Genomic DNA, 14,117 nt, shown 5'->3' with positions numbered 1-14,117 from the left:
AAAATAAAAAATAACCTAAATATTTGGCTTTCAAAAATTTTGATTTCTGGATCAGCGGTTGGGAAGAATAGTCATTTTCAATATTCCAATAAAATAAAAAAAAAACAGGAATTTTATTTAAGTTTTGAACATATTAAAATCTTTTAACTGCATTTATTTGAACATTTCCCTGACATAATGAAATAGTATTTGGTGTAAAAAGCCGGACCAAAATATTGGCTGTAAATAAAATTTAGTTGTAACTCAAATGTATTAATTGATTTAAACTGTAAATAATAAAAAGGATAATTCCTCACTAAAATATTACATGATTTACATTCATACTCACAATCAGGAAACATACAATTCCTACCTTTTCTTTGTACTGTTGTGTCACAGAACTATCTATAACGATTTTTTTTTAAATATTTCCCAAATGAAAAGAAAGTCCTTACATCACTAAAACTAATCCATAAATGAAATGCCGAAAAAGGAAGTCATGTATCAATTATAAACATTGCACTGACAATGAAACTAATTCTTGAATACAACCAATCAAGAGATCATTTGAGCCTTGAGCACTTTACAATATTCTAAGTTTGTAAGAGAATGATAATCCTTTACTTCATGATAAGTACTCGCTAACGCTCGTACTTAATCATGAAGAAAGGGATTATCATTCTCTTACATATACATGGAAAAGGAATGTCCTCTTAGTTGAAACATATTCCTAGGGGAACAATCGGCGAGAGACTTCCTTAATATAATTAGAAAATAACGGTAGAGCTGTATCTGCCCATGACAATATGTATACCATCAGGCTTTGGATGTAAGTTATGTGTCCGTACAAGTTGACGCAGATGAACAGGCTTAACGATATCTTTTGTATAATTTAAAAAAATGGAATAATATAGCGAAATTCACTGTGTCGCCTAGCATCTGTGAGATTGAAAAATAAAAATCCTTTCCGGTTGTAGTAAGAAATAAGAGAAAACTGTGCACCTTATAATCAGCATGACTTTATCAGATGACAATACGGATACTTAAAATCCAGGCTAAAATAAGGCGTAGACCTGTGCTTTAAATCAGTCACGGACCCGCGTCGCGGATGTGTTCTATAATATATGTATATAAGTCTTAAGATTTGTATAAGATGATAATATACGAAGATGATGTAATAAAATCGTGTTGACAAATATTTCGGCTTAACAAATAGTATTAGTCAGTATCAATAATTTTTACAACACTAATTGTTTTTGTAAAATAACTCAGTAATACAGGTAAGTTTTGGTCTATTGATTTAATCCCAAATCTCATCACATAAAACAAAACTCAATACTCTATAAACGTGCCTGCGTATATATACATCCCAAATTGTCAAAATGCAGTAGTATGTAAGAATGTGTACATCATTCAAACGGCATCAATAAGAAATACTAGCAGTCTGGCCTCCAATATGTTGGTGAGTCAAAGCAGCCTTTCAACAAACGTCTCAATGGCCATAGGAGTGATATCTCTAAGAAGCTATTTCTCCGAGTTAGTCAGCAATTTAGACAGTCGGGTCACAAACTTAATGACCTTAACCGCACGAAAATCCATTCACTGGAGTGCTGCCCAGCGACAGGTTCGGAAAAGCTTTTGGATAAAGGAGCTAAATGTACATCATTCAAACGGCATCAATAAGAAATACTAGCAGTTTTATACAGGGACTCTTCTACTGTTTTACACACATTTATTTGAACATTTCCCTGACATAATGAAATAGTATTTGGTGTTGGTATGAGTTTTTAATGGGTGCGGGTGTATATTTGTATTTATCATATACTTATAGAAAATAATGGTATAATTGTACCCCTTGATAAAACTTATTTGTTCATATATTTATTCATGACTTTCGTTATCAACTGCTTCCGGTTTATATCAACTGCTTCCGGTTATTATCGCATGCCTTTCTGTAACGTTATCCTGTAGCATTTTGACGTCATTTTGCAAATTCCGGAAAATACACCTCAATGGTACATTTTTAGTGAAAAACATAACTAAGTATGATAAGAAAACAAATATTAGGAAACAGGAAAAAATATTATTAAAAAATGCAAAAAAAATGATACGATAAATGCATTTTTCAAAGTTTTAAAAAAAGTTCTTGTCTGTATGTCGTCTGATGAAGTATATGATAAAAAGAACATAACATGTCATTATTAATATCAGACCCCTTATCAGCCCATGGTCAAAATCATCCGTCGAGCCTGTCGGCTCTCGGGCTGATATCATGACCTAGGGCTGATAAGGGGTCTGATATGAAAAATGCTATGTTATAATCTATATATAGCGCATTAGCCATCCTACTATGTAGGATTGCGCCGATATAGAACGGCGATTCATAACTGTAGATAGAGAAAGGTTGGTCCTTTTTATATATACATGTCTTGCGGACTTTGGTTTTGCTGAAGCATTTTTTTTTTTCCTTTGGATTTCGACTTCATCTTATTCCTTTTATGTGATTCAGTGTCCTTTTCCTGATATTTTGACATATTAGTTCCATTATTATGTCCGATAGATTATTTCATGAAGATAAAATGTTTTTACAGATATATTTTTTACTACAACTGATAATTATGCCAGAATTATTGATATATAACTGGTTATGTTAATGTAGTTGTTTTGGTGCGACTAATTGTGTAATATTCGCAAGTTTCACGATTATGGAATGATAAAAATTCAATTAAAACTAACCTATTCCATAGTTATACAAGCCGATGTCAAGAGAGAAGTCAAACATTATAAGTGGAAGGTGAAGTTGTGAACAGACAACATCATAGCAAAAAGAAAAAGTGAATAAACAATAGTTCACAAAACATTACAACATAAACACAGAACAACCTTAATAAAACCTTGGGGTAAACTCGTGTGATCCTGAAGGTTTGATAAGTCAGGATGAAGAATCTATTTGAAAATGTTCACATATGTTTCATATCAATTTCCCTTTGAAAATTAAACATTAAGATAATTTACTTCAAATTTACCCTGTAAACGATCGTCAAATTTTAAAAGCCTTTGACCAAACATTGATACATTCACCGCTCGACTCTTTTCATTCATAAACATTAGGATTTTACATGTTCTTTGTGTTTGTTTTAGTAGAGACAGACTATATGCATATTATCACGATTAAAAGTGCTAGGAAATACAAAAGTCTAATTTAAATCATACTAAAACATAATGGACTTGGACTTCATTGGTCTTGTTTTAATAACTGCTCCAGAATTTTGCGATTTTCCCGCAAAGCTAGGCTTAACCCACTGTCCTTTCCATTTTTCTGCATATAATTGGTAGAATTGATAAAAAAGAGGCGAACGATATCAAAAGGATATTCAAACTCATAAGTCGAAAACAAACTGACAGTGCCATGGCAAAAAACGCAATAACGCATGACAATAACTTTCTTTTTCAGGTGTATATGGTATAGAAGTCGAATCCCTGTACTTCATACATTGTTAGACGACAATACACGATTGGTATCATCACTGATACGATCTTTTTGTTTTCTTCATTTTACAGTTACGGTCATTAAATGTTAAATTCATTTAAACTAAGGTTTTTTACTCCAGATTTGGGACTAATTTTTTGTAATTTTTGGTTTTAAATGCTCTTCAACTTCGTAATTATTTTGATTTTCCGATTGTTTAGATTCAAACGCCACTTATGAGTCTAATGTTGTCCGGCGTACCATCTCATATAAGCCTGAAATCTCTGATGAGTCTTAATCATTGCAATACTTTATAATCGATTCTAGACCAGATCTTAAAAGGACATCGTAATCAAAGATGAATAGATTTACGAATCAATTATATCCCTGTCCCATTTTTCTTTCGATCTTCAAGATATTTTAATCATATTCAACATAAAAAAATCATTTAAATAGAATTGAAAAAAAACACTCTCCATAGATAATCCAACGGAATTGAAAATGACAGTCTTCGTAAGTTAGTAAAGTTATCCTAACACTTCATAGACTCACAGTGTAGATGTTTGTGCTTTGTCAGAGATTTGATAAATGTGTTGTGTTTGTGTTTCCCTGATCACGGAAGTTAATTTACCATTTACTGTTAATTTTTCCGTGGAGATTAATATATTTTCATCTCCATTTCATAATTCGAAATGAATATTGAACGTGTCATAAATATGATTTACTCCAGGTTAAAATAATTAATGAACTATTGAAATAAATAAAACACAGGATTTTATACGTCACAGAACATTTATTTTGTTATCAAAATTTTGTATGATGTTATGAATATTCTTAATGAATGGATATAAAGTATTCATGTTTCATTTTCTCCTAATTTCATATTTTGCTTCGTTAATATTAATGTTTTGATATTAAGTGCCAATCTGCCTATACTAAGAATCAGTCAGTGGTGAAAGCATGATAAATAAAAACCCACTCAAATTTACATTAATTTAGGTTCAAAATGTATAATGGTGCACGAATATAACGTTCGTTTCCTTTTCCGGTTCTGGTAATTCAAGGTATTTGGTTGAAATGCACTAGAAATTACCAATTGAGGGGAGCTAACTATGTAATTTGCTATCATTCTAACCAAATGTTATCTAGGATCATCTAGAGATTTATCGAATTACCAGACACGCAGAAATGAAAGACCTACCATTTCTAACTCAGGATGAAGGTAACTTCAAAATAGAATGGTTAGGTTGGTGGGTTTTCTTTAGCCATGTTTTGCTATTTGAAAAAATAGCCTGATTCTTACAAAGACTGGCACTTAAATATACTCGTTCGTAAATTGAAATTAAGATACTCTTAGGTTTATTTTATTTAAGCCAGCCTTCACATGATTAATCGGCCATAAGATTTAAGATAGTATTTTATTCTTCAAACACATTTTCCTAGCATAACATTTCTCCAGTCGATGAAGTCATTTTATGAGAATTAGCAAAAGGCATATTGATACTTATTGGTTGGCATTGCACAAGGTCATGCATTTCTCAAACTGTTTAGGACGTCTTTATATTAAATCCGTTGAATTTCTACTGACTGATATTTAAGTCTGTGAAAATATTGCTTTGCTATTACGAGTAAAACCTATTGTTGACCGCTCAGCCCTTTTACATGGGACAGTATTGAAACTGACAGGATGTAGGACCATTAGTGTTGATAACTCTATAGCAATACATATTTAGGTATCTGTTAGTTCATTTATACCATCAATCATTGTCAAAACGTACGAAGACAATATTTAAAGATCTTACTACTAAACTATAATGTAAAATTGATAACCTTTCAGAATAAGTTTCTTCAAAAGATCGAAAAGTTTGTTTGCAATTTCTTAAACAAATCTTTGTATCTATAAAAAATCTAGCAAAGGTTTAACCTATTTGTTTAAACACTTATATCAACAGATTTAATGCAAGCATCGTGAAACAGTTTAACTTTATTGTAACATTTATTCAATAAATTCGGAGCTCCATTGTTTAAATCGACAGAATGACCAAGTGTCATTTATTTAAAATGATGTCCTTCGATACAAGTTGAGCTTCTTATAATAGTCTAGATATCTTAACAGAGTCGTGATTTCTGTTTAGACTTTTTTGCGTTATGTTGGATCTGATTTTGGTATGCTGTGAAATGTGGAGCGAAACTCAAATCATGAATTTGTTTAATTGATGGAAATGCCATTTCCTTCGTTAGAAATAGTAATTATTCATCCTTTGTTCAGTTATATACATGTATATATAGCATTCAAGGTAACATTTACTGCATCAGATGCGAATTTCGACAATTATAAATATCAGTTAAACAAACTGGTAAGAATTTTTTTTTAAATCTTATTGATTGACATATAGGTGTCAATATACTATGTCCCAGATTTATTTAATGTTGAACATTATTATGCAGTGTTTTACGTTTGTCAATCTAGATTTGACTTTACATTTTCACGGTGACTATTTTGCATGATATTGTTTGGACTGACATACATATTTTCACATATGTACATAATGTACTTATTTCATTTCTGTCGCTTTAAAAACAACATGTTTCACTCTGTTAAATTTATCATCCCATTTTCTACACTTCTGACTTTCAATCGAATGTGATTATCAAACAATGCCAATATATGTCTCAAAAAATATTAATTTATATCTTAATTCATTTTTAAATAATTGATGAAACATGACTGAATTGAAATGAACACAATTCTGGTATCTGCATATTATAGTAGATATTTTAATTATATTATATATATATAATCTATTTAATGTGCAGTATCCTCTTGTTTATTGAATTTTGTATTTCAATTAAAGCTTTCATAGAATAAAGACTCATTGGTTACGGTTGAATAGGAACAGTAGGAAAACCAAATGAATTACGAAGCATTTACTCTTTTAAAGTATTAAAAACTCAAAATTCCAAAATTGTTTGCTTAATCTGGCAGAGTCTATCCATGCCTAGTGGTGGAACACCTTATTGTTACGAATTATTTTAATATTTTATAAAGAGTGAATTCACACAAAATATCTCATCAATGATGTGTCATGTCAAAAAAAACTCATGAAAGATACCAGGTTCTATAATTTTGTACTCCAGACGCGCGTTTCGTTTACCAAACACTCATCAGTGACGCTCGAATTGAAAAACTTAAAAGGACAAATCAAGTACGAAGTTGAACAGCATTGAGGACCCAAAATTCTTAAAGGTTTTGCCAAATATAGCTAAAATAATTTATTCCTTGAGTTAGAAAATCCTTAGTTTTTACAGGAGTGTTGAATCGTCCATAAGCAGTGTAAAAGAGAGGCGAATGATACCAAAGCGCACGATACGCCCGTCGTCTTGTGAGTGAATTTTTATGCAATAAGCATAAATAGTTTCTGACATACGGCGTGACATGCGAAAAAACCCCCCTTTTTTTTTTTTACAAAAAACTCAATATCTCTAAAATAAAATTTTGAATCAAAACCAAAAAGTATACAGATCTTTAGATTAATATAACTAAGAAGTGTGTAAAATTTTAAGCAATAATCATAAATCGTTTTTGAGATACGGCGCGACATGTGAAAACCCCTTTTAAAAAAAATAATCAATATCTCAAAAATAAAATTTTGAATCAAAACCAAAAAGTATACAGATCTTTAGATTAATATAACTAAGAAGTGTGTAAAATATTACACCTAAGGTTTTTGCCGTTCGATTTATATCTTGATGGTTAGTGTGCTCTCAAATACTTTGTATGAATTTCCACACTTTTGGTATGAATATTTTTCCAGAAACACGTGTTTTGCGCATGAATATCATATTTATATGTTTTTGTCTTACATGAAGGAAAGAAACAGGTCAGACGATCAAGCGTAGATGACCTATGTGTTTCAAATGGTTCTTTTTGGGACATACGTCGTTTTTCCCAATGGCAAGTTATATAAAAAGATCATGATCTTATATAGAGAAACGAATAAATCTATGGCAAAAGGAAAAATACATGATTCCTCATGTAAGAAATGATATGCAATTACGGTCAAACTGTTTATGCTGACAAATGCACATGAATGGTCAAAATGTCTGACCTTACCTGATCAATTGTTGTGCTTCTTTTTCCGCTGTTTTTTTTTAAAGTATTACTACATTTAAATTTATACTGTAATAATTTAATTTTGGATGTAACGCGTCTTCTGATTGGCTGACCTTGTTTTGTTTATCAGCTCATAGGCATAATTTTGTCATGTGACCTTGACGTCATCAACGTTTTTGCATGATTTACTCCGGTTTAAAATGGAATTAAGGATTAAATTATAAAAAAAAAAAGCTGTAATATTTTTTCTGTCTATTCGAAATAACATAAAAAATGTGGTGTACACTTTAAAATAACCCGCTACGCGGGTTATTCAGTATGCACCACATTTTTGATGTTATTTCTTCATAGACAGAAAAAATATTACAGTCATTCCTTAATGAATTGTAAATTTGAATAATATAAAATTACTTATTTTATTATTATGTTTATATGTATTTGTCAAATATTAAAAACATTTATTTGTTTTTCACCGCTTTATTCTTTAGAAATGTTGTGTTAATGACAGATCTTTGATAGTCTTTGGTTAATTATTTCACAACTATTCTCGACCCTGGCCAAGTCTGAAGCCTTAATTGTTTCTATTTTTAAGTAAATTAACGCTATGTTTCTATTTATATGTATATATATTACATATGGTGTAGCTTCTCCTGTCTTCATTGAATATTTCGATCACTTGTTTCAAAGGTTATTTTATGTATCCGAAGCCTTGTTTCTATTTTTAAGGATATTGACGCTATGTTTCTATTTATATGTATATTGACGGTCAATATAAAAAATCTTGCTAAATTTAGATTTATGACGTCATGACGTCACACATAACAACCATGGAGGTAAACTGGAATCCGCTTGTATTACGCTACACTCAATTGAACAAAGTGTAGTAATCAGCCGATACCAGCTTACCATGGAGGAAGCGCCGCAGCAGACGAAAAGAAAATTTGCAAGTTTATGAGAAGGAGATATCAAGAATTTGATGTTATATGCAGACGCATCAAGCTGTTTAGTTGTTCAAAGCATATCTCACGGAAAATCAACTAAATACAGACTTTGAAAAGTACGTTGTTGAAACACTTGACAAAACCCTCACCAAATTTTATGCAGAAATTCGTGACAAGAATGGAGAACTGTACAAAAAGACAGCACTGACGTCATATCGACAAAGCATTCAAGGGCTCCAATGATGCATATGCCAAACTTATATAACTGCTCAAATATAACATTCAATTATAACTTTAATGAATAATGTTCAAAAGTAGACTGAAGAAATGAGTTCCATTTGAATCGGCTTATTTGTTCTAACAAGAAAAAAATAAAATATGTTGTGTTTTTGTTTACAATAAAACAAGTTCATCTTTTTTATTGATATTTTCAATGGCATGTTAAAAATCTTGCAAAATACAATTTAGAAATACACAGAAAGAACATACACCTTATCGCTAATACATTATTTACATATTTCACTTTCTATAAGGCTATATATATTCGTCCTCGGTCAATATAATCTGAACAGGTACATATATAACGTATTGACCTCGTCAAAAGTCCATAATTGATAAATATATAAGTATATATACATAATTACTCTAAATATCAGCACAACAATGTTAAAGCGGAAGCAAATTTTTGTTCTTCCCTCGCCGAGATTCGAACCCATGCTATTGAGATATCGAGACAACAGCGCCTGCACTGTGTCCAGCGCTCTAGACCACTCGGCCACCTAGACTGAACTAAAAATACAGCTTTCGGTTACCTAGTGTTACCTTTTCTCGTCAGTAGAATCTAGAGTTGTAACACAGTACATGATATATAAGGCATGAAGATGGAATTGATTGCAGATTAGCTAAATTATCTATCGTAAAGGATCGTAAGATACAGTCACAGAAATAATTATTTTGATAAGTACGTCTAAACAAGTGACAACTCTACGACAGATCCATCCTTCACTGGTGATACACGGCTGAAAACACATATTATATTCATAATTATTCTAAATACCAGCACAACAATGTTAAATCTGCAAATTTGCGGAAGCAAATTTTTGTTCTTCCCTCGCCGGGATTCGAACTCATGATATATATATATAACTGACGAGGAAAGGTAACACCCGGCCACCGAAAGCTTGATTTATATCGAGCCTAGGTGGTCGAGTGGTCGATCGCGCCGGGCATAGTGCAAGGCGATTTGGTGCCACGATATCTCAGTAGCATGAGTTCGAATCCCGGCCAGGGAAGAACAGAAATTTGCTTCCTCAAATTTACAGATCTAACATTGTTGGGCTGTTATTTAGACTAATCATATATACAGAATGTGTTTTCAGCCTTGTATCACCATCACTGGTGATCCGATGGATAAAATCTGTCGTAGACTTGTCACTGGTTCAGACGTACTTATAATATAAGTATTTCTGTGACTGTATCCTATATTAATTTGTAAGATCCTGTATGATAGATAATTTAGCTGATCTGTAATATTCCATCTTCATGCCTTATATATCATGTACTGTGTTACGATGCTAGATAAAAACTGACGAGGAAAGGTAACACCTGGCCACCGAAAGCTTGATTTTTTTCGAGCCTAGGTGGTCGAGTGGTCAAGCGCGCCGAGCATAGTGCAAGGCGATTTGGTGCCACGATATCTCAGTAGCATGAGTTCGAATCCCGGCCAGGGAAGAACAAAAATTTGCTTCAGCAAATTTACAGATCTAACATTGTTGAGCAATTTAGGCGAATTATATACATATAATAAGTACGTCTGAACCAGTGACAACTCTACGACAGATTTAATCCATCGGATCACCAGCAATGGTGATACATATAGCCTTATAGTAAGACTCTGGAAATATTTGACTTTTCGAGTTTGGTGAATGAACTTTTTGCCTGTAAATTGAATATCTTGTTAGCTCCGCCCAATCAAGTTAAAAATTACCTTGGAGTATGTATTCAGTTTCCAATTGTAACTCTGTGCTATCTAATGATATAATGTAAAATCGATATGTCAGTAATGAAAATATTAGAAAATTTTATATTTGTTTTATTTGAAATATGAATGTAATTGTGAGTTGCTTAAAGTAAGGAATTATATCGTTGAAAAAGAGTACAAATAATTTTCATTTGAATTTCATAAATGGATATCCTGAAGAATAGTAATTTAAAATGAGAACTAAAACGACTTTGATCTTATGGTGTTTGCTAAGTGCACATGACAACAAAAACCATCAGGCTTCTGGTGGTAGCAGCAGTGAAGAATGCCAAACAGGTAATTTTTTTACGGCATTACAAAAAAGGTTTCCTACATTGCGTATTTCGTTTATCAGAACGATCTTTTTTTATTATTATTATTACTACACAGCAAATTCACACAGATTACGTCTGAAGAATTTAAGCTTATTTAACATTTACTAAACATATAATTTGGACATTAAAAAAAAAGATATGGTTGTTATGGATGTTATGACACAAACCTGTATCCTTGTGTCATATAAGGATTTCTGCAAAATACGGTTTAAACAGAAGCGAAACTTAAAAAAGACGTAAGTAGCCATTCACCTTCTTCTTTATCTGATCTGTCAGCTTCTTTTGAAAATAGATATAATAATCCAATTCGTCTGTAATCCAAGGATACCGCAAATCCTTTCTTAAATCATATGTGAATTTATTTCAAGCCACCTGTAAAAGTATTATACATTCAGATAAGAATCCAAAAGTGGTTATATCGGAAGGTGTGTACAATATGTTTAAAACGATTTTACAATTTGAACGACAGATTTTTGAAACGTATTTCTTAAAAGTCTACTCATTGTAAATAGGGAAACTGTAAAAGTTTTTGTTCTGCTCTCCGTACAGATATACTTGTATTTGAATTATTAAACAAAAATTGGAACGGAATTCGAGGAAAGATTTATTAACACATATACATTTGGGGTAAATTATCAGATAATTTATGCTTCAATTTCACTACAATTCGTCATACGAAATTACAATTACATTTTAAAGACTTTTTTTTTATTAATACATCAAAATCAGGTATAAATATAAGTAATGTTCGGTATTTTAAAATATCAGTTTCAGTTCTTTCAAATGACTCTTTTATAAATATTTTGTTTTGCCCGGTCGTAAAAAAATCGTACGGTGCAATTTCCGTTAAATCAAGGTCAAAGGTCAAGAATAAACATTCCAAATTTTTGCGATAATTAAACAAAAAGCCATTTTCTGGTTCTTGTACGATAAAATTATCATTATTATTATATAACATGATACAGTAATTCCAAAATGAAACAAAAATCAAAAGGTTAGTTGCGCAATATTTCCCTAAAATTGTAATTCTTAACAAATCCTACAAAAATGAGAAAAATGCTCTAAAAGCAAAATATATCTTGGGTAATCGATATTTGTATGCTCACAAATCACATAAATGTATGGTTTGTAGGTCAAGGAATATTTTTTTCATAATTTTAAAATGCAATTAATATATATTGTTCATGGAAGTGTTTACAGTTGCCCAAGAAACTGTAATCTGAGAATAGCGATCATCTTGTTTTTCTATGTTTAGATAGCACATCGCTAATTGTCAATATCAGGGAGGACAATAATTGACATGTTAAATGTGTTAAGAAGTTTAATCTAGTTAATTATTCGAACGAAAGCTGTTTTGAGTGTTTTCACCAGAAGCTTTTAAAACACAAATGCAGGTAATTGTGTATGTAACGACATTATAAGTAGCTGTGTTATTAAATAAATGAAAGGTTGAATATCCTTCCTGACCTCATAAAATCAATTGCGGTTCGTTTTTATAGTTCGGTGCTGTGTTTTGTGGACTGTTATTCGTCTGTTAAACTTTTATTTTGTTCATGGTTAACTTTTATCTCAGTTTCTTTGATTAATGGTTTGAAATTGTCCCCTTAGTCTCATTTTACTTTGAAGACACTTAGATACAGTAATGAAAATCGTCAAAAAATTGCCTCAAAGTAAAGCAAAGAGGACAAATATCCGCGAAAATAAGTTATGTTGCTCACAGGGACATATAACCAATTCGGAATCATGACACATTCAACCACGGTTTTTAAAACTCATAACTAAAATGGAGGCGAAAGATATCAAAGGGACAATTAAACTCATAACGTGAAAACAAACTGACAAAGCCGGGGCCTTTTTATAACCGCCTATACGGTATGGGGTTTTCTCATTGTTTAAGCCCGTACGGTTGCCTATAATTGCTAACAATTTTCTAAATAAGACTATATAATATTATACAAGCAATTATATTGATATTCTTCACCACAAGGATACCTTAAATAGACATATGTGTAACAATTGAAAGCATGAGTTCGAACAAATCAAATACACAATACTTTTTTTGCTAAAGTTCAATTCAATATACTAGACAGTCTACTGTCAAATTTCCACGAGGACGAGGAAGGTGGCTTTGTTGGAATAGTCGTGCAAGGTAGGTTCTCCTGACAGAAGTAAAACGTTGACGTTCTGTTGTCGATGTTTTTTGTATTTCTTAAACAAAACACGTTGGATACCCCCATACATTATCGGTATCTGGTTGGCTTCTGTGTTGGCCTGAGTTTTATAACGTATGGCTATCAGGATGTAGATGTATTGGTGTGCAGTTATTAAAAAAGCTCGGCAAGTGGTGGAATCTATATATGACCTATTTATAAAAATTATTAATATTGTTTCTTCCCATCTGATATATAAATGAATGTTAAGATTATAATCAAAAGATGAACAGTATTAAAAGATCGTAATTTTTATACTTAAAGCTCATTCATTTTTCAATTGTTTTATGAATTTAGTTACCATTTGACATATATTATAAAAAGTATAATATGAAAAATATTTGATACATCGTATACAGGTAGCACAATATCTTACATATAACAACATTTGTAATTATTATATCAACACCAAGTCCATCTATTATTTGACACTTTTTGGATAAACGTGAATCAGATTTTTCAAATGTTGGAGAACCGTGAATAAACCAGTGAAAGTGGTTTTCTTGATTAAAAATACCACAAACTGTTGAAATAAGCGTAACGTCCTTGCGTTATAAAACGCTAAAGGGCGATCTTTCAACAGATCGGTACAACATCTAAAAAAAAGTCGTTGACCCTATGGTAGTTTTATAATCAGAGGTAAGTATTACCTGTGAAAAAGGACGAATTCCGAATTATTTTTATGATCCTGTTTGATAATCAGCGGGAATTCGTATGCTTTACAACATGGCAGCCTCAGTCAACAGACTAATTCACAAATGCAAATGTAAAAAAAAGGTATGATTTTGGATTCCCTGGTATATTGATTTTTATTGATTTTGATTTTTATTGGTTTTCTTACTGTTATTGAGGACTTCGTCTTCATATAAATCAACCAGAAATCGTGACAACAACATGTCATTTTTTTAGGAAATGTCTATATATTGGTTTTGGAGATTTAATTATTTTGGACAATTATAAAAACGTTTTCACCTATTTTCCATGCTTTCTATACCAGTGTACATCTATTTTGAAAGAGTTAATGCGAAAATATTTCAGTACCTCAGTTG

The sequence above is a fragment of the Mytilus californianus genome, unplaced genomic scaffold (assembly GCF_021869535.1).
Source record: "Mytilus californianus isolate M0D057914Y unplaced genomic scaffold, xbMytCali1.0.p SCAF_2, whole genome shotgun sequence".
Classification (NCBI taxonomy): domain Eukaryota; kingdom Metazoa; phylum Mollusca; class Bivalvia; order Mytilida; family Mytilidae; genus Mytilus; species Mytilus californianus.
This window is presented reverse-complemented; position numbering follows the sequence as displayed.